The sequence below is a fragment of the Hyperolius riggenbachi genome, chromosome 10 (assembly GCF_040937935.1).
Source record: "Hyperolius riggenbachi isolate aHypRig1 chromosome 10, aHypRig1.pri, whole genome shotgun sequence".
Lineage (NCBI taxonomy): Eukaryota > Metazoa > Chordata > Amphibia > Anura > Hyperoliidae > Hyperolius > Hyperolius riggenbachi.
The window spans coordinates 224,626,933-224,648,842 of record NC_090655.1 but is presented as its reverse complement, the minus strand read 5'-3'; the positions used below and the strand labels follow the sequence as shown (position 1 = coordinate 224,648,842).

The following is a 21,910-nucleotide window of genomic DNA, read 5'->3' as shown; positions in this document are numbered from 1 at the left end:
ACTCCAGGAGGACTCCTTTCTGACTTGTATGAGAGACTGGCAGTGACAGGAATCCTATTACCGGCAACTAGTCTCTGTGTAATTTGGGACTGCAATACAGATTAGCTCTCTGCTCCATCTCCTGCTATTCTCCTTTAGACTGTAAGCTCGCAAGGGCAGGGCTCTCTCCCCCTTTTGTGTCTTGGAAATCATTATACATTTTATTCATCATGTTATTTTTATCACTGTCATTACCACTTCTGTATTTTGTATTCTGTATGCTGTATAATTTTTTGTATTTTGTCACTAATTATGTATCTTGTATATTAGTGTACACCATTGTCTGTGTTATGTACCCCATGTTTGTTTCTCACTTTGTACAGCACCACGGAATATGTTGGCGCTTTATAAATCAATAATAATAATAATTCTCAGTCTCACTCCACTCCTCCTCTCTCTGGGCTAGTGCACGACAAAATCGCAATAGCAATCGCTAGCAATTTGCAAATGCGACTTGATAATTTGGGCTGAGGCTGCCATGATAATGAGCCTCAAGTCTATGTTTCCCCACAGGCCAAAAGGTCCCAGTCCTCCCCTGGTAGCAGCATAGTGTGTGTGTATAGTGTGTATCTACTGTGTGCTGTGTGTGTATAGTGTGTGTGTGTGTGTGTGTGTGTGTGTGTATAGTGTTTATCTACTGTGTGCTGTGTGTGTATAGTGTGTGTGTGTGTATACTGTGTGTGTGTGTGTGTATAGTGTATATCTACTGTGTGCTGTATGTGTATAGTGTGTGTATAGTGTGTGTATGTGTGTGTGTGTGTGTGTGTGTGTGTGTGTGTGTGTGTGTGTGTGTGTGTGTGTGTGTGTGTGTGTGTGTGGTGTGTGTGTGTGTGTGTGTGTGTGTGTGTGTGTGTGGTGTGTGTGTACTGTGTGCTGTATGTGTATAGTGTGTGTGTGTGTGTGTGTGTGTATAGTGTGTGTGTGTGTGTGTACTGTGTGTGTATAGTGTGTGTGTGTGTGTATAGTGTGTGTGTGTGCTGTGTGTGTGTACTGTGTATAGTGTGTGTGTGTGTACTGTGTGTGTGTGTACTGTGTATAGCGTGTGTGTGTACTGTGTATAGTGTGTGTGTTGTGTGTACTGTGTATATTGTGTGTGAGTGTGTGAGTGCATGCCGCAATAAGTATATTTTATGGTGAAACGCTCTGCCGCATTACAACTATTTTGTGGTGAATCCATGCCGCAATAAGTGTAATTTCTGGTGAAACGCAGCTGTATTATGATTTTCGGGGGTCTTGGGGGGTGGGGTTCACCACAGGGGTGGGGGGTATGGGGCTGGGGGGCAATCACGGGGGGGGGGGGGGGGGCGGGCGCCACAGGATTTCTCGCCTGGAGTGACAAAATGGCTAGAGACGCCCCTGCTCAGACTTCAAGCAGGCCACAGTACTGCCCCTGCTCAAGAAACCCTCCCTCGACCCCTCGCTCCTCCTGCCCTTTGCCTCAAAACTCCTTGAGCGTCTGGTTTACAAACACCTGACCCAGTAACTCAATGCCAACTCACTACTAGACCCACTGCAATCTGGATTTCGGCCTGCCCACTCAACCGAAACGGCTCTCACCAAAGTGGTCAATGACCTTGCCTTAGCTAAAACTGAAGGTAAATACTCCATTCTCCTCCTCCTTGATCTTTCAGCAGCTTTTGATACAGTAGATCATCCCCTACTCCTCCAGTCCCTCCAATCCATGGGAATTCATGATCTCGCCCTGACCTGTCTTTCATCCTACCTCTCCAACCACTCCTTCACGACCTCCTTCAATGAGTCCTCGTCCACCCCCAACCACCTCTCAGTGGGAGTCCCCCAAGGCTCGGTCCTTGCCCCCCTACTGTTCTCCCTGTACACATCCTCCATCAGCAAGGTTATCTCCTCCATGGGTTTTAACTATCATCTGTATACAGATGACACCCAAATCTACCTCCACACACCTGACATATCCACCACTACCATGGACAAGGTCTCCTCCTGCCTATCTGCTATCTCCTCCTGGATGTCCACTAGGTTCCTGAAACTAAATCTAGACAAAACGGAATTTATGATCTTCCCACCCCGGTTATCCCTGGACCTCCCAGATGTGCAGGTCACTGTTAACCACACTATCATTTACCCTACCTCTCAAGCCCGCTGTCTGGGTGTCACCCTGGACTCCGCACTCTCCTTCACTCCCCACATCCAAAACCTCACAAAGCCCTGCAACTTCCACCTTCGTAACATCTGTAAGAATCACCCTTTCCTGACCTTTGCCACCACCAAACTCCTCATCCATGCCCTCATTTCCACATTTCCCGCCTCGACTACTGCAATGCCCTTCTGCCTGGTCTCCCTATGACCCAAATTGCCCCACTGCAGTCAATCATGAATGCGGCAGCCAGAATTATCCACTCCTCCCATCGTTCCACCAGGGCAGCTCCCCTCCGTGAATCCCTCCACTGGCTTTCTATCCAGTCCAGAATCAGATTCAAAATATTGTGTCTGACCTACAAATCCGTCCACAAAACCTCTCCAACCTACATTTCTGATTTTACTCAGAGATACACACCAAGCCGCTCACTCCGCTCCTCCAATGAACTTCGCCTGACCGTCCCCCGCATCACCCAGTCCCATACACGCCTCCAGAACTTCTCAAGAGCCGCTCCAACACTATGGAACTCCCTACCTCCACCCATTAGGGCAGCCCCCTCCTTCAACACCTCCAAGAAGGCCCTCAAAACTCACCTTTTCACTCTGGCCTACCGCCCCTCACAATTGCTCTAGACCCACAGCTGAACTCTGGTCCCCTACCTCTCATGTCCCTACCTCTACCTCTAGATTGTAAACCTTTGGGCAGGGTCCTCCTCCTTTTGTGTCTAACCTGATCATGCACCTCCATTACTGTAAACCCATGCTATGCATCTGAGTGAACCTAACTTGCCTAATCTCCATGCTCCATCCAGTGACTGACTAAGCATTACCTTGTACTCATACTGTGCTGTGTGATCTGGTTTTCTTGTATTCCTGTATTGTCATATTGCTGTATGTCACCCCTAAATATTGTCTGTAACCTAAATTAATGTCCAGCTCTGCGTAATATGTTGGCGCTTTATAAATACAATAAATAATAATAATAATAGACTACTCCTCACGGTTTAGGGCCCCTAAAATGTCAGGGCAGTATAGGAACCCCACTGTAACGCTTGGCGATGTATCCTCTACAGTCAGCGCGCAATGCACACTCTGACGTAAAGGAAACACACGCACAAGATGCAAGCAAGGCATAAAACTATACCCTGAGATTTGTCTTGCCTTGTGGATTGCGCCATCTCTTGTGGAGGAGTGGCGAATCCTTTCAGTCCTGTTCTTGTGAGGTAAGCCGTCACTGCGGTCGCGAGTGGCACCCTCGCTGCTCGCTCCAGTCTATCCTGTTTTTGAATACTTGCTGTCACTGAGGAGTGACTAGATTAGCAAGCGTTCATTCTGTCTGCCTGTCCTTTTCTCTCTGAGTTCTGGTTAAGAACGCTCAGCGCTGCTTTTGCGCTGAGAAAACTTTGTTAGGTGTCAGTGTGGTTGCTCGGAGCTACGCCTACTCTGTGCGCCACATCTCCTGCTGGAGTACGTCCTCTCCTCCACCAGTGCGTTTGCACTATACCCTGAGATTCATAGTTTTATGCCTTGCTTGCATCTTGTGCGTGTGTTTCCTTTACGTCAGAGTGTGCATTGCGCGCTGACTGTAGAGGATACACCGCCAAGCGTTACAGTGGGGTTCCTATACTGCCCTGACATTTTAGGGGCCCTAAACCGTGAGGAGTAGTCTATTATTATTATTATTATTATTATTTATTATATTTATAAAGCGCCAACATATTACGCAGCGCTCTAGTTATTTGGTTTGCAGTCACTGCCATGTATCCAGTGTAGGACTGGGAGGTGGAAAAGCTGAGGAAATCCACCTGATGGCCAAGCAGCAAAAAACATGTGTTATAGAATCCTTTAGCAAGTCTTCACTGTGAGCAGCAACACATGATTACTGCTGCTTGGCCAGCAAGTGGATTTACTCAGCTTTCCCAGCTCCCAGTCCGACACTGCATGTATCCCCTTTTATTATTTCTCTCTGCTTCAAACATAATAGGGGAATGATAGCTGAGTGAGTTGTGTGCCCCCTCCTACACTGCGCCCTGAGGCTGGAGCCTCTCTTGCCTCTGCCTCGGCCCACCCCTGCTTCAACACACACCACAACGGTGATCCTAGTCTGTTTCACATCACTCTTATCGAAACAGTACACCAAAACCAAGTGGGTGCTTTTGAATGCCTCAAAGCTCGGGAAATGTTCTGGATACAGATACTAAAAACACTTGTACCAGACGGACTTAACGAGCGACTGGAAAAATTATACTAACCCAAATTGATAAGTTATAATTTTAGCATAGTCGTCTCTTTTATCATACTATTTCTAATTTTTATACCTCCTTTTTAATAGAACTTTTACAGATTTGTCTAAATATGTTTCATTTTATATACTGGCACACACATATCTTTCTTATTATCTCTTTTTAATATGATTATGGTTTTAATTTGAACTACCATGTATATACCCTACTTCAAATGTTCATAACAATTTACAGCTCTGCATGCTAAACAAATTAATTATGCAATATGAATGTCATCCGTGCTTTCGAATGGGACCTAGACCATAGATTAACATGAGTTCAAATATAGCACTTCGGGATTGCCTGGACCTATATGGATTACATTACTGCCAAGAAAAACCAGGCATGGTCTTGGTGCTGCCTTTGTGCGCTCACATTCAGAGATACATAGTTTTTTGTCTTTCGCTTTTGTATGTACATATATACGTGTCTATATGTTTATATGTGGATGCAGGTATGTGTGTACAGGTAAGTCTAAACAAATTAGCATATTGTGATGAAGTTCATTATTTTCTGTAATGTACTGATAAACATTAGACTTACATATATTTTAGATTCATTACACACAACTGAAGTAGTTCAAAGCCTTTTATTGTTTTAATATTGATGATTTTGGCATACAGCTCATGAAAACCCAAAATTCCTATCTCAAAAAATTAGCATATCATGAAAAGGTTCTCCAAACTAGCTATTAACCTAATCATCTGAATCAACTAATTAACTATAAACACCTGCAAAAGATTCCTGAGGCTTTTAAAAATTTCCAGCCTACTTCATTACTCAAAACCGCAATCATAGGTAAGACTGCCGCCCTGACTGCTGTCTAGTGTTGGGCGAACACCTAGATGTTCGGGTTCGCGAACGTTCACCGAACATGGCCGCTATGTTCGGGTGTTCGCGCCGAACTCCGAACATAATGGAAGTCAATGGGGACCCGAACTTTCGTGCTTTGTAAAGCTTCCTTACATGCTACATACCCCAAATTTGCAGGGTATGTGCACCTTGGGAGTGGGTACAAGAGGAAAAAAAATATTTGAAAAAGAGCTTACAGTTTTTGAGAAAATTGATTGTAAAGTTTCAAAGGAAAAAATGTCTTTTAAATGTGGAAAATGTCATTTTTCTTTGCACAGGTAACATGCTTTTTGTCGCCATGCAGTCATAAATGTAATACAGATAAGAGGTTCCAGGAAAAGTGACCGGTAACGCTAACCCAGCAGCAGAACACGTGATGGAACAGGAGGAGGGCGGCGCAGGAGGAGAAGGCCACGCTTTGAGACACAACAACCCAGGCCTTGCATGAGGACAAGAAGCGTGCGGATAGCAATGCATTTTGTCGCCATGCAGTCATAAATGTAATACAGATGAGAGGTTCAATAAACAGGGACCGGAAACGCTAACCCATCACAGATGTTCATTGTTCATGTTACTTGGTTGGGGTCCGGGAGTGTTGCGTAGTCGTTTCCAATCCAGGATTGATTCATTTTAATTTGAGTCAGACGGTCTGCATTTTCTGTGGAGAGGCGGATACGTCGATCTGTGACGATGCCTCCGGCAGCACTGAAACAGCGTTCCGACATAACGCTGGCTGCCGGGCAAGCTAGCACCTCTATTGCGTACATTGCCAGTTCGTGCCAGGTGTCTAGCTTCGATACCCAATAGTTGAAGGGTGCAGATGGATTGTTCAACACAGCTACACCATCTGACATGTAGTCCTTGACCATCTTCTCCAGGCGATCGGTGTTGGAGGTGGATCTGCACGCTTGCTGTTCTGTGGGCTGCTGCATGGGTGTCAGAAAATTGTCCCACTCCAAGGACACTGCTGATACCTTTCCCTTTTGGGCACTAGCTGCGGCTTGTGTTGTTTGCTGCCCTCCTGGTCGTCCTGGGTTTGCGGAAGTCAGTCTGTCGGCGTACAACTGGCTAGAGGAGGGGGAGGATGTCAATCTCCTCTCTAAAGTCTCCACAAGGGCCTGCTGGTATTCTTCCATTTTGACCTGTCTGACTCTTTCTTCAAGCAGTTTTGGAACGTTGTTTGTACTGTGGATCCAGAAGGGTATAAACCCAGTAATTGGTGTTGTCCAGAATGCGCACAATGCGTGGGTCGCGTTCAATGCAGTCTAGCATGAATTGAGCCATGTGTGCCAGAGTCCTGCCAGAATCCTCATCATCCTCTTGTGAGCGTTGTGATAGTTGTGATGCATCATAGTCGTCACCTTCTTTCTGGTCTGCTTCTGCTGACCATTCGCGCTGAATTGTGCACCGCTCTGGCCCTCGTCAGTGGTGGCATGAAATTCCTGCTCCAACTCCAGCTGTTCCTCCTCCTCTTCTTCGTCATAGCTGCTGGGGCCAGCGTTTCCTGAGGCAGATGGCCTGATGTTGGTATCATCACGCTGATCGTTTTCTCCTTCAGATTCCCCCAGTTGCATCATGACAGCTGTTTCCTTGATTTTCAACATTGACTTCTTCAGTAAACACAGCAGTGGTATGGTAATGCTGACTGAAGAGTTGTCACTGCTCACAAGCAACGTGGATTGCTCAAAATTTTGGAGGACTTGGCAGAGGTCCAACATGTTGGCCCAATCGGATCCACAGAAGCTTGGCAGCTGTCCGGATGCGCCTCAGTACTGCGCCGTCATGTACTGGACCACTGCACTCTTCTGCTCGCAAAAGCGGGCTAGCATGTGCAGCGTAGAATTCCAGCGCGTAGGGACATCACACAGCAAGCGATGGTGGGGGAGATTGAAGCGCTCCTGCATCTTGGCGAGTGCCCCCGAAGCAGTACTGGAATTTCTACAATGTTTGGCCACTCGTCGCACCTTCAACAGAAGATCGGCCACGCCTGGGTATGTCCACAGGAACCGCTGAACTACTAGGTTCATCACGTGTGCCAGGCAAGGGATGTGTGTCAGCTTAGCCAACCTTAAAGCACGAATGAGATTACTCCCATTATCACACACAACCATGCCCGGTTTCAGGTCCAGCGGTACCAGCCACAAATCCGTCTGTTCCTTTATTCCCCTCCAAATTTCCTCCCCTGTGTGCTGCTTATCCCCAAGGCAGATCAGCTTCAGCAACGCTTGCTGACGCATGCCAACAGCTGTGCTGCACTGCTTCCACGATCCTACTGCTGCTGGGTTAGCGTTTCCGGATGAGGTACAGCTTTGAGATGCGTTGGAGGAGAAGGAGTCAGAGAGGTAGGTGCTGCTGTTGTTATCCAGTGGGAGGGACGGCGGTGCAGCTGTTTGCGGCATGGGCAACACCCGCGCCATAGCAGGTGAGGAATCGCTGCCAGGCTCCACATGGTTCACCCAGTGCGCGGTAAGGGAGATGTATCGACCCTGGCCGAACGCACTTGTCCAGGTGTCAGTGGTGAGGTGAACCTTGCAGGCAACGGCATTCTTCAAGCTTCGGGTTATTTTGCTGACCATGTGCTCATGCAACTCAGGCACTGCAGACCGCGCAAAGTGGTAGCGACTGGGAACCACGTAACGTGGGATGGCCACTGACATCATGCCCTTGAAGCTGTTTGTCTCCACCACTTGATATGGCAGCATTTCGCAGGCCAGAAGCTTGGCTATGCTGGCTGTTACTGCCACGGCCCAGGGGTCATTTGCTGGCAATTTCCTCTTGCGCTCAAACATCTCCGAGACAGACAACTGAACCGTAGGGCTGCACACTGAAGGGCTGTTGGTTGTTGTGTTTGATGAAGACTGGGAGACCTCAAGAGCACTATTCCGGAAAGTGACAGTGTCAGCGTCGTCTGATGTTTGTGAATGTTGTTGTGAACCACGCAATGGCTGGGCTACTGCTGCTGCTGAGGAGGGTCTGGTGGTGAGTCTGGTGACCCCAAGGGAGGCAGTGTTGCTGGTACCCTGTCCTGCCGTGTTTGCCCACAGAGTGGGATGTTTGGATACCATGTGGCGGGTCATGCTGGTGGTGGAGAGGTTTTCCCCCCTGCTCAGGCGGGTCTTGCACACCTTGCAAATCACTATGGTACCATCCTCACTGCAGTCTTCAAAGAAAGGCCAGACTTTGGAGCACCTGCCTTGCTGGCGATTTCTGTTTGCGCCTCTTTTGCATCTCACTTGAACTTCCACGCTTGTGGTGCCTGAAATTTCGCGCCGCCTACCTTGTGGCACAAGGCGAACTCGTGCAGCAGTGGGTTCTTCCACAGACTCATCTGTGCTGCTATGACGGCGATGTTCTCCTTCACATACAAAATCTGGGTCTGTGTCCACATTGTCCAAACCCTCCTCTTCCATCTCCTCAAACTTGTCATATGTGATTGTGGGCCACCGCCGTGGAGTAGAGCTCCCCAGAACAACCTCTGCGCAGCTCACTCCAACGTCGTCTTCCAGATCTTCTCAGCCGACCTCCTGCAATTGAAACCCCTCCTGCCCAACTTGCTCTGGGATTTGGGTTTCAAAGTCCTCGGACTCGCCTTGCATTTCAGTGCGCGGTGCATTTCCCACAGTAAATGGTTGTGAATCCGGGCACAACATTTCTGGCTGTTCCATTGACCTTTGAAAGGTGGAAGTTTGTTGGGCTGGGAATAGCTCCTGCGAATACCCCATTGTGTCCTGAGGAAATTCTTCGGACTGGTTATTTGGCAGTTGTGTGCGTGGTGTCGCTGCCGGTTGTGTCAGCTTTGTGCCCACTGGCTCCTTGTAACTGGCTGAGGACTCGGACCTCGTGCATGATGTGCTGGTGCTGCTTAACCCACTGCTGGACGCTTGAGAGGTCATCCAATTAATTATCTGGTCCTGTTCTTTTGGATTTGTGAGGGTTGATTTCCTGGACAACATGGGCGGTATTGAGTGGGTTTTCTTCGGTGCTCCACTGTGGCCTGTACGTGAACCGTCAGGGGAAACATCTCTTCCCTTGCCCCTCCCTCTTTCACAGGATTTCTTCTTCATTTCACTTATCCTTAAAGTACACGCTGACTGGCAGCAGTACAGTGGCAGTACAGAAATGCTATAAAGTGGTGGGTGAGCGGTGTACTACTATTCCCAGCAGCGACACAGAGCACAATGCTATACAGTGGTGGGTGAGCGGTGTACTACTATTCCCAGCAGCGACACAGAGCACAATGCTATACAGTGGTGGGTGAGCGGTGTACTACTATTCCCAGCAGCGACACAGAGCACAATGCTATAGAGTGGTGGGTGAGCGGTGTACTACTATTCCCAGCAGCGACACAGAGCACAATGCTATACAGTGGTGGGTGAGTGGTGTACTACTATTCCCAGCAGCGACACAGAGCACAATGCTATACAGTGGTGGGTGAGCGGTGTACTACTATTCCCAGCAGCGACACAGAGCACAATGCTATACAGTGGTGGGTGAGCGGTGTACTACTATTCCCAGCAGCGACACAGAGCACAATGCTATACAGTGGTGGGTGAGCGGTGTACTACTGTTCCCAGCAGCGACACAGAGCACAATGCTATACAGTGGTGGGTGAGCGGTGTACTACTATTCCCAGCAGCGACACAGAGCACAATGCTATACAGTGGCGGGTGAGTGGTGTACTACTGTTCCCAGCAGAGACACACAGTGGCAGTAAACACAATGCTATACAGTGGTGGGTGAGCAGTGTACACAGAGTGGCAGTAAACACAATGCTATATAGTGTGCGTGAGCGGTGTACTACTGTTCCCAGCAGCGACACAATGACTGGGGGGACCCTGGCTAGCCTGGCTGGAGAGAGAACTACCCTGCCTGCCTACCCAAAGCTAAACCCACAGACAAATGGCGGAGAAATGACGTGGATCGGGTATTTATTTACCCGAACCACGTGACCCGTTCGGCCAATCAGAGCGCTAGCCGAACTTTCGGGGAACGTTCGACCATGCGCTCTTAGTTCGGCCATATGGCCGAACGGTTTGGCCGAACACCATCAGGTGTTCGGTCGAACTCGAACATCACCCGAACAGGGTGATGTTCTGCAGAACCCGAACAGTGGCGAACACTGTTCGCCCAACACTACTGCTGTCCAGAAGGCCATCATTGACACCCTCAAGCAAGAGGGTAGGACACAGAAAGAAATTTCTGAACGAATAGGTTGTTCCCAGAGTGCTGTATCAAGGCACCTCAGTTGGAAGTCTGTGGGAAGGAAAAAGTGTGGCAGAAAACGCTGCACAACGAGAAGAGGTGACCAGACCCTGAGGAAGATTGTGGAGAAGGACCGATTCCAGACCTTGGGGGACCTGCGGAAGCAGTAGACTGAGTCTGGAGTAGAAACATCCTGAGCCACCATGTACAGGTGTGTGCAGGAAATGGGCTACAGGTGCCACATTCCCCAGGTTAAGCCTCTTTTGAACCAGAAACCGCGGCAGAAGCGCCTGACCTGGGCTACAGAGAAGCAGCTCAGTGGTCCAAAGTACTTTTTTCGGATGAAAGCAACATTTGCATGTCATTCGGAAAACCAAGGTGCCAGAGTTTGGAGGAAGACTGGGGAGAGGGAAATGCCAAAATGCCTGAAGTCCAGTGTCAAGTACAGGTCAGTAGAGTTGGGCCGAACCTCCGATTTTAGGTTCGCGAACCTGGTTCGCGAACTTCCGCGGTAGGTTCGGTTCGCGTTAAAGTTCGCGAACCGCAATAGACTTCAATGGGGATGCGAACTTTGAAAAAAAAAAAAAATATGCTGGCCACAAAAGTGATGGAAAAGATGTTTCAAGGGGTCTAACACCTGGAGGGGGGCATGGCGGAGTGGGATACATGCCAAAAGTCCCGGGGAAAAATCTGGATTTGACGCAAAGCAGCGTTTTAAGGGCAGAAATCACATTGAATGCTAAATGACAGGCCTAAAGTGCTTTCAAACATCTTGCATGTGTATACATCAATCAGGTAGTGTAATTAAGGTACTGCTTCACACTGACACACCAAACTCACCGTGTAACGCACCGCAAACAGCTGTTTGTGTAGTGACGGCCGTGCTGGACTGGTGCGCACCCTGGCGAGAGTGCAGGTTTTGGTGGCTTTACAGCCCATATGGTCGCCTGGCTGATGTAGCTTAATGACAGAACAGTGACTGTCCAGCTGATCAAATTTGGTCTGACCACAATGAGGCAACGACGTTATTATCGTGGGTGTGCCCCCCGAGACACTCATCTAGGCGCCGGTCATTGCTTCATTGTGATACGCAAGCCCCTTCACCACGGCAAGGTAATGATCACGAAGGGGAATGGGCGCATGTACATGCCTTTTCTTTTGTTGTTGCAGCTGCCCGCAGTGCAGCCAGAAAAATTAGGCAGTCATGTACACGCACCAGAAAAATTATTACAGCGGCCGCTGCTAGCAGCGGCCTAAAAAATTCAGCAATCCGCCTGGAGTCCCGGGACCCTGTTGGTGGTGGCGGAGAAGGTAGTCAAGCGGCCTGCAGGCAGACATGCTGTGTGGAGGGACTGGGAGCGACTTAGTCTTCTTGGGGCAGGCCAGGCAGCCAGTCACACGGCGTGCAGGCAGAGATGCTGTGTGTGCGGGGACTGACTTAGTCTTGGGGCGGGCAGCAGCCCTCCGGGATCCATGCCTCATTCATTTTGATAAAGGTCAGGTACTTAACACTTTTGTGACTTAGGCGACTTCTCTTCTCTGTGACAATGCCTCCAGCTGCGCTGAAGGTCCTTTCTGACAGGACGCTTGCGGCAGGGCAGGAGAGAAGTTGGATGGCAAATTGGGACAGCTCTGGCCACAGGTCAAGCCTGCGCACCCAGTAGTTCAAGGGTTCCTCATCGCTGTTCACAGCAGTGTCTACATCCACACTTAAGGCCAGGTAGTCGGCTACCTGCCGTTCCAGGCGTTGGTGGAGGGTGGATCCGGAAGGGCTACGGCGAGGCGTTGTACTAAAGAACGTCCGCATGTCCGACATCACCATGAGATCGCTGGAGCGTCCTGTCTTTGACTGCGTGGACACGGGAGGAGGATGCTGGCGTTGTGCCGTCACATCACCCTTAAAGGGAAGGTTCAGGGAGGGTGGGTAAAAAATAAAAATCAAATTCCACTTACCTGGGGCTTCCTCCAGCCCGTGGCAGGCAGGAGGTGCCCTCGCCGCCGCTCCGCAGGCTCCCGGTGGTCTCCGGTGGCGCGCCCGACCTGGCCAGGCCGGCGGCCAGGTCGGGCTCTTCTGCGCTCCAAGGCCCGGAACTTCTGTGTCCCACGCCGGCGCTCTGACGTCATCGGACGTCCTCCGGGCTCTACTGCGCATGCGCAGAACTACTGCGCATGCGCAGTAGAGCACGGAGGACGTCCGATGACGTCAGAGCGACGGCGTGGGACGCAGAAGTTCCGGGCCTTGGAGCGCAGAAGAGCCCGACCTGGCAGCCGGCCTGGCCAGGTCAGGCGCGCCACCGGAGACCACCGGGAGCCTGCGGAGTGGCGGCGAGGGCACCTCTTGCCTGCCACGGGCTGGAGGAAGCCCCAGGTAAGTGGAATTTGATTTTTATTTTTTGCCCACCCTCCCTGAACCTTCCCTTTAAAGGCATTGTAAAGCATAGTTGACAGCTGGTTCTGCATGTGCTGCATCCTTTCCACCTTCCGGTGAGTTGGTAACAGGTCCGCCACTTTGTGCCTGTACCGAGGGTCTAGTAGTGTGGCCACCCAGTACAGGTCATTCCCCTTGAGGTTTTTTATACGGGGGTCCCTCAACAGGCAGGACAGCATAAAAGACGACATCTGCACAAAGTCGGATCCAGTACCCTCCATCTCCTCTTGCTCTTCCTCAGTGACGTCAGGTAAGTCAACCTCCTCCCCCCAGCCGCGAACAATACCACGGGAAGGTTGAGCAGCACAAGCCCCTTGCGATGCCTGCTGAGGTTGTTCTCCTGCCGCTGTCCCCTCCTCCTCCTCCTCCTCCCCCAAAGAAACACCTTGCTCATCATCCTCTGAGTCTGACTCGTCTTCTGCACACGACTTCTCTTCTTCCTCCTCCTCCCCCCTCTGTGCTGCCGCAGGTGTTGAGGAAACAGCTGGGTCTGATGAAAATTGGTCCCATGCCTGTTCCTGCCGTAACGGTTCTTGGTCACGCTCATTCACAGCTTCATCCGCCACTCTACGCACAGCACGCTCCAAGAAGTAAGCGTAGGGAATTAAGTCGCTGGTGGTGCCCTCACTGCGGCTCACCAGGTTGGTCACCTCCTCAAACGGCCGCATGAGCCTGCATGCATTTTCCATCAGTGTCCAGTTGTCGGGCCAGAACATCCCCATCTTCCCAGACTGTTTCATTCTACTGTAGTTGTAGAGGTAGTGGGTCACGGCTTTCTTCTGTTCTAGCAGGCGGGAGAACATGAGCAGGGTCGAGTTCCAGCGAGTCGGGCTTTCGCAAATGAGGCGTCTCACCGGCATGTTGTTTTTGCGCTGAATTTCTGCAAAGCGTGCCATGGCTGTGTAAGACCGCCTCAAATTCCCACAGAACTTCCTGGCCTGCTTCAGGACATTCGCTAAGCCAGGGTACTTTGCCACAAATCTTTAAACCACTAGATTCATGACATGTGCCATGCAGGGTATGTGTGTCAGCTTCCCCATATGCAAAGCGGCAAGTAGATTGCTGCCATTGTCGCACACCACGTTGCCTATCTCCAGGTGGTGCAGGGTCAGCCACTCATCCACCTGTTTCTTAAGAGCAGCCAGGAGAGCTGCTCCAGTGTGACTCTCCGCTTTGAGACAAGACATGTCTAAGATGGCGTGACACCGTCTTACCTGGCATGCAGCATAGGCCCTGCGGAGCTGGGGCTGTGTAGCTGGAGAGGAGAACTGCCACTCAGCCAAGGGGGAGGAGGACAGCGAAGAGCACGTAGCAGGAGGAGAGGAGGTGGCAGGAGGCCTGCCTGCAAGCCGTGGAGGTGTCACAATTTGGTCCGCTGCGCCCTGCTTGCCATCGTTCACCACCAGGTTCACCCAATGGGCTGTGTAGGTAATGTAGCGGCCCTGCCCGTGCTTGGCAGACCAGGCATCCGTGGTCAGGTGTACCCTTGACCCAACGCTCTTCGCAAGAGATGACACCACTTGCCTCTCAACTTCACGGTGCAGTTGGGGTATGGCCTTTCTCGAAAAATAAGTGCGGCCTGGCATCTTCCACTGCGGTGTTCCGATGGCCACAAATTTACGGAAGGCCTCAGAGTCCACCAGCCGGTATGGTAACAGCTGCCGAGCTAACAGTTCCGCCACGCCAGCTGTCAGACGCCGGGCAAGGGGGTGACTGGCCGAAATTGGCTTCTTCCGCTCAAACATTTCCTTCACGGACACCTGACTGCTGCTGTGGGCAGAGGAGCAGGAACCGCTCAAGGGCAGAGGCGGAGTGGAGGAGGGTGCCTGTGAAGGTGGAAGGGAGAAAGCGGCTGAAGCAGATAATGCACCTGATGGAGGAGGAAGAGGAGAAGGAGGGTGGCTTTGCTTTTGTGTGCTGCTGCTGCTTTTGCTCAGGTGGCCATCCCATTGCTGTTTGTGCCTTTTCTCCAGGTGCCTTCGTAAGGCACTTGTCCCTACGTGAGTGTTGGCCTTTCCACGGCTCAATTTTTGTTGGCAGAGCGAACAGATGGCTTTGCTCCGATCTGAGGCACACACATTAAAAAAATTCCACACCGCTGAGCCACCCTGGGATGTGGGCACTATGGGGACCTCAGCAGCTGATGCTGAAGGGCAAGTTGGCTGGCTGTACATAGGTGGCGATACATGGTGCCGGACTCTGCCACCAGCTGTTTCTGACGAAGAGCTGCCCCAGCTTCTTTCAGCAACTTCTCTCCTCCTACTACTCTCTGACTCCCCCTCTGAACTGTCCCCCTCTTCATCTCCTCTATTGGGAACATACAGAGGATCCCTATCATCGTCATCATCGTAATCATCCTGCCCAGCTTCGCTTGCCTCAGACAAATCCAAACATGCACCATCAGTAGGTCCTTCATCCTCCTTACACGTTACATCCATAGTGTTGCCGGGTAACTCAAATATATGAGCTGGTGAAAATTCGTCTGGCTGTAACAACAATGGCTGTGCATCAGTGATTTCAACACTAAATAATTCTTGCGAAGTGTCAAATGCAGCGGAAGTGGTGCTAGTAGTAGCGCTGGTGGCTGAGCAAGATGAGGTGTTCTGTGTCGCTAAATACTCAACCACGTCCTGACAATCTTGGGAGGTGATGGGACGTGCCTTCTTCCGAGCACTGTACTGTGGGCCAGGTCCACAAGAAATTACATTTACACGACCTCGCGCAGACCTGCCGGGTGGCCTTCCTCTGGCTCTGGCACTACCTCTTCCTCTACCTGTTTTGTCCATATCGGGTATGCACGGAGTGGTATATCACACTGCGTGCACTCACGTAGGTAGGTGGGTTCACTTAACTGCACAGGTATGCGCACTGATGCGGTGGGTTCACTAAACAGAACAGGTATACAGTGGCGGGTTCACAGAACAGGTATGCAGTGGCAGGTTCACTGAACACAACAGGTATGCAGTGGCGGGTTCACTGAACAGGTATGCAGTGGCGGGTTCACTAAACAGAACAGGTATACAGTGGCGGGTTCACTAAACAGAACAGGTATACAGTGGCGGGTTCACAGAACAGGTATGCAGTGGCAGGTTCACTGAACACAACAGGTATGCAGTGGCAGCTTCACTGAACAGGTATACAGTGGCGGGTCCACTGAACAGAACAGGTATGCAGTGGCGGGTTCACTGAACAGGTATACAGTGGCGGGTCCACTGAACAGAAAAGGTATGCAGTGGCGGGTTCACTAAACAGAACAGGTATACAGTGGCGGGTTCACTAAACAGAACAGGTATACAGTGGCGGGTTCACAGAACAGGTATGCAGTGGCAGGTTCACTGAACACAACAGGTATGCAGTGGCGGCTTCACTGAACAGATATACAGTGGCGGGTCCACTGAACAGAACAGGTATGCAGTGGCGGGTTCACTGAACAGGTATACAGTGGCGGGTCCACTGAACAGAACAGGTATGCAGTGGCGGGTTCACTGAACAGGTATACAGTGGCGGGTCCACTGAACAGAACAGGTATGCAGTGGCAGGTTCACTGAACACAACAGGTATGCAGTGGCGGCTTCACTGAACAGGTATACAGTGGCGGGTCCACTGAACAGAACAGGTATGCAGTGGCGGGTTCACTGAACAGGTATATACAGTGGCGGGTCCACTGAACAGAACAGGTATGCAGTGGCGGGTTCACAGAACAGGTATGCAGTGGCAGGTTCACTGAACACAACAGGTATGCAGTGGCGGGTTCACTGAACAGGTATACAGTGGCGGGTCCACTGAACAGAACAGGTATGCAGTGGCGGGTTCACTAAACAGAACAGGTATACAGTGGCGGGTTCACTAAACAGAACAGGTATACAGTGGCGGGTTCACAGAACAGGTATGCAGTGGTGGGTTCACAGCACAGGTATGCAGTGGTGGGCTCAATGAACAGGTATACAGTGGCGGGTCCACTGAACAGAACAGGTATGCAGTGGCGGGTTCACTGAACAGGTATACAGTGGCGGGTCCACTGAACAGAACAGGTATGCAGTGGCGGGTTCACTAAACAGAACAGGTATACAGTGGCGGGTTCACAGAACAGGTATGCAGTGGCAGGTTCACTGAACACAACAGGTATGCAGTGGCGGGTTCACTGAACAGGTATACAGTGGCGGGTCCACTGAACAGAACAGGTATGCAGTGGCGGGTTCACTGAACAGGTATACAGTGGCGGGTCCACTGAACAGAACAGGTATGCAGTGGCGGGTTCACTAAACAGAACAGGTATACAGTGGCGGGTTCACAGAACAGGTATGCAGTGGTGGGTTCACAGCACAGGTATGCAGTGGTGGGTTCAATGAACAGGTATACAGTGGCGGGTCCACTGAACAGAACAGGTATGCAGTGGCAGGTTCACTGAACAGGTATGCAGTGGTGGGTTCACAGCACAGGTATGCAGTGGTGGGTTCACAGAACAGGTATGCAGTGGTGGGTTCACAGCACAGGTATGCAGTGGTGGGTTCAATGAACAGGTATACAGTGGCGGGTCCACTGAACAGAACAGGTATGCAGTGGCAGGTTCACTGAACAGGTATGCAGTGGTGGGTTCACAGCACAGGTATGCAGTGGTGGGTTCACTGAACAGGTATGCAGTGGTGGGTTCACAGCACAGGTATGCAGTGGTGGGTTCACAGCACAGGTATGCAGTGGTGGGTTCACAGCACAGGTATGCAGTGGTGGGTTCACAGCACAGGTATGCAGCCAGACAGGAACAAGTTAAGCCTAACTAATCTTTCCCTGAGAGACAGTCTGCAGCAGCTCGCCCTACTCTTACTAACGCAGGCAGCACACGAGTGACCGTAATGGCCGCCGCTGCCTGCCTTATATAAGGGGGGGGGTGGGGCTCCAGGGGCTAGTGTAGCCTAATTGGCTACACTGGGCCTGCTGACTGTGATGTAGAGGGTCAAAGTTGACCCTCCATGTGCATTATGGGGCGAACCGAACTTCCGCAAAGGTTCGCCTGCGGGACGCGAACGTGAACCACGGAAGTTCGGCCCAACTCTACAGGTCAGGCGCTTCTGCCGCTGTTTCTGGTTCAAAAGTGGCTTGACCTGGGGAATGCGGCACCTGTAGCCCATTTCCTGTACATGCCTGTACATGGTGGCTCTGGATGTTGTAAAGTTTATCAGTACATTACAGAAAATAATGAACTTTATCACAATATGCTAATTTTTTGAGAAGGACCTGTATATATATTTATACTTATACTTATGGGGATTTTTTGTTTCTAGCACTATGCTACTGCATATTTTTAGGATATGCACTTTGTTAAATACAGTCATTTTTGGTTCTCCAATACTCCACCATGCTACTACACAAATGTACATATGACACTGTCCAGATGATGGCAGCCTTAACACATAACCTCCTATACGATACACTATCGGCAATCTACGACCAATTTTATTATAACCTAACAAATCAGGCTCACTTCACTGACACATACACACCAGGATTGTTACACATTTTATTCTAAACAAGTTACAAACATTTACTTTCACTACTTATCCCCACGCACACAGCCATTAGGGCAGGTTACCCCTTTTGAAAATGGCCACGCAGGAACTTCCTGTCCCCGCCCCACCACCGCAATGTTTCCCCTACACCAAACCACTTAATCCCCCCAAGCTGCGCGATGGTGACTGACTAAGTCACCACCACGCCCCACGCTTTGACCAACCGAGAGTGCACCAGGAAGGCCGTACTGCTCGGAGATGGCTACGTCATGGATGCGACGTTTGGTTCGGATTTATGTCACGGATACAACGTCATGTTTGCATCGGACACAACGCATGTATTGTGACGCGACCCAATAAAGTACTATTTAAACTGTCATTTTTACTCACCACAGCACAGAAGTGCCAAGTGTATTCTGAACCAGGGATGGTCGTAGTCAGCCAACTTCGCTACGCTGGAACTACGCATAGTTTTTCGCGAATACGCTTCGCAAACTACGGCTACAAAATCAGAAACTTAGCTACGTTTGCATTTCGTAGACTACTAATATGGAAGCTTCGCGTAGTGCGAAGCGTAGTTGATTCGGACGTTTATGTCCTTATGTGGAAAAATGTCCGCAATAATCCGCTAACTATGCCAAAGGGTGAACTAATATATGCGTACATATCACCTTCCAATGCGGAATTGTATATGTATAGAAGGGCAATAATATTTCTGCACATGTGCAATGACCCGTATAGACACAGTTACCGCACGCGTAGTTGACTTCGCAATACATACGTCAACTACACGTAGCGGGCGAAGCTTCGCGTAGCGGGACTACGACTACGCAGAAATACGTATGCAAAGTTTTTAAACTTCGTCTATGAACTACGATGCGTAGTTGCGGACTACAACGCGTAGATTCGCGCTGGCGTAGTTTACGAGCAACCCTGTTCTGAACCTGATACTGGTGAGTTATTACTTTTTACCTATTACATAATATGCTGATAGTTTGCCCTTACACCATTGCCGCTGCCCTGTAGTTATGTTCATGGTTATTTTATTGCTATATTTGCACATACCCTGTTGCTATGATTTATTGCTATGTTTGCACATACCATCACCTTTGCCATGCTGTCATATACTTTGTTGTTGATATATTTACACATACCATCACCTCTCCTTTTTATTTTTTATTTGTTTATGATTATTCCTACTAACAATCCCCATTCCATTATACAACCCTTCTTCCCTACCCCCTCGCTTGTCATCATACTTAACAGGTTCCACCTGCTTTTCCCCCCCTCCCCCCCCCCCCCCCACATTTTTGCATTACCTCCCCCCTCCCCCAAACCACTCTTTAGTACTACACAATGTAATTACATAGCTAGTATTTGCATGGTAAACCGCTCTTTAGTGTTACACAAGGTAATTACATAGTTAGATCATAATTTGTCTTACGTTACCTTATAACATGCACAAACTTGTATATATCATATATTGTCCCTGTGTGAATGTATTAGGTACTACTTATATACGCTATTGTCTGCCTTTGTCTCCGATTGTGTACTCCTATTTGTATTGCCTGAGGAAGCGGGTCTACGCCTGTGAAACGCATTGCAGCCACCTTGGAGTGTACCAATAAAAATCTATTTTTGAAATAGACATTTTTCCAGTGTCTGCTTCTAGGGGGTAAGCCCACCACTGCCCCCCAAGCACTTTTTAAACATTTTAATATTGTGGTTTTATTCTTTTGGCGCCTCTGTTCCTTCTGCTTTGTGTTCAGAATGTGATTGCAACTGGGTAAAGCAGTTCAAAAGCACTTGCTAAGACACACAGCAGCACTGGAGATGCTCTCAGTACCGTAGAGTCACAAGCAAGGATGGACTCCTTAAGATGGCTGCCACATTATATATAGGAGGTGAGGGCCAGGCTCCCCTCCTCTGATTGGTTGCTAGGGCCTCGGCTGGGGGCCTTCTGATTGGCCCAATGACGTCATCCCCTGGATACCAAAGCCGAAATCGTGATCACGTGTTTTGAGAGTGACTATTCAGGTACATTCGAATTCAAATTCAGGAGCAGTCACTCTTTGAATTTGAGTTCTGCAATCATGAAAATCTACCCATGATCACGGGTAAATTTGAATTTGCGATGACTGGAGAGCAACCCTGGTTCTGAGTAATGGCACCCTAGGAGGTAGAAATTGGATGAGGTAATGTCTGTTTTCTTTTTGTTTTGTTTTTAACCACTTCAGCTTACAGTGTTGTTCACCTTATGCATCCAAGCAACTTTGACCACCGATTCGCCAATAACTTTATAACTACTTATCACAATTAATTGATCTATATCTTGTTTTTTCCACCACTAATTAGACTTTCTTTGGGTGGTACATTTTGCTAAGAATTATTTTTTTCTAAATCCATTTTAACAGGAAGATTAAGAAAATAATAGAAAAAATCATTATTTCTCAGATTTTGGCCATTATAGTTTGAAATTAATACATGCTACCGTAATTAAAACTCATGTATTTTATTTGCCCATTTGTGCCGGTTATTATACTGTTTAAATCATGTCCCTATCACAATGTATGGCACCGATATTTTATTTCAAAATAAAGGTGCATTTTTTCAACTTGCGTCCATCAGTATTTACAAGCTTATAACTAAAAATAAAATAAAATAATAATATACTCTCTTGGCATGCATATTTTAAAAGTTCAGACCCTTAGGAAACTATTTTTTTTAATTGTAATTATTTTTTTTATTTTTTTTATTAAAACATTTATTTAGGTAATTTTTGGTGTGGGAGGTAAACAGCTAATTTTAAATGTAAAATAATGTAATTATTTAATAAAACAATGTGTGTGGGTGTAGTTTAGTCTTTGGCCACAAGATGGCCACAATCAAAAAAGCCTGGAAGCGAACGATCTCGCTTCTAGGAACTAGAAAGAGGATGGGAAACTTTTTTTTTTTTTTTGCAGAAAGACTGCGGCCTCTGATAAGAGACTGTCGGTTTTTCTGCGGGGGACTTAGATCGATGAATGGGAAGTACATTCCCATTCATTGATCAGGGGGACAATGGCAGGCGATGGGAGCGCGCCTCAGGCACCAGCAGCAGCACAGTCTATCTGGATGGATATATCTGTCCAGATAGACTTAAGTGGTTAAAGCTGCATGCATTACAGGGAAACCCTTCTCCTTTCTTTCATTCTTGTTTCTCTCTCTCTTTCTATTTTTTTTCCACCCATCTTGTTATTCTTCTCTTTCTTTCTTGTCTTAGTGGAGCGGGCGATGTGGGATACATTTTTTTATTTTTTTTATATTTATATTGCTAGGTATGTTGCCTCATGTATACTAGTTAATTGACAGTTGTGTTTGACACCTACATGTAATGTATGGATGCTCATTACTCTGATATCGTGGATACTATATAACTATACTGTCATTTTACATGGGTTGGGAGATGTCTCCCAGACGTGGTTATAACTTTGTTAGACTACTGTTTA

General features: G+C 48.9%; 1 protein-coding gene across 1 annotated transcript in view; it reads left to right on the top strand.

Annotated features, from left to right (window-relative positions):
- Nucleotides 1-21,910, top strand: part of LOC137536841 (proto-oncogene tyrosine-protein kinase LCK-like) — a 369,228-nt gene that overhangs the window by 225,988 nt on the left and 121,330 nt on the right. The window lies entirely within an intron of this gene.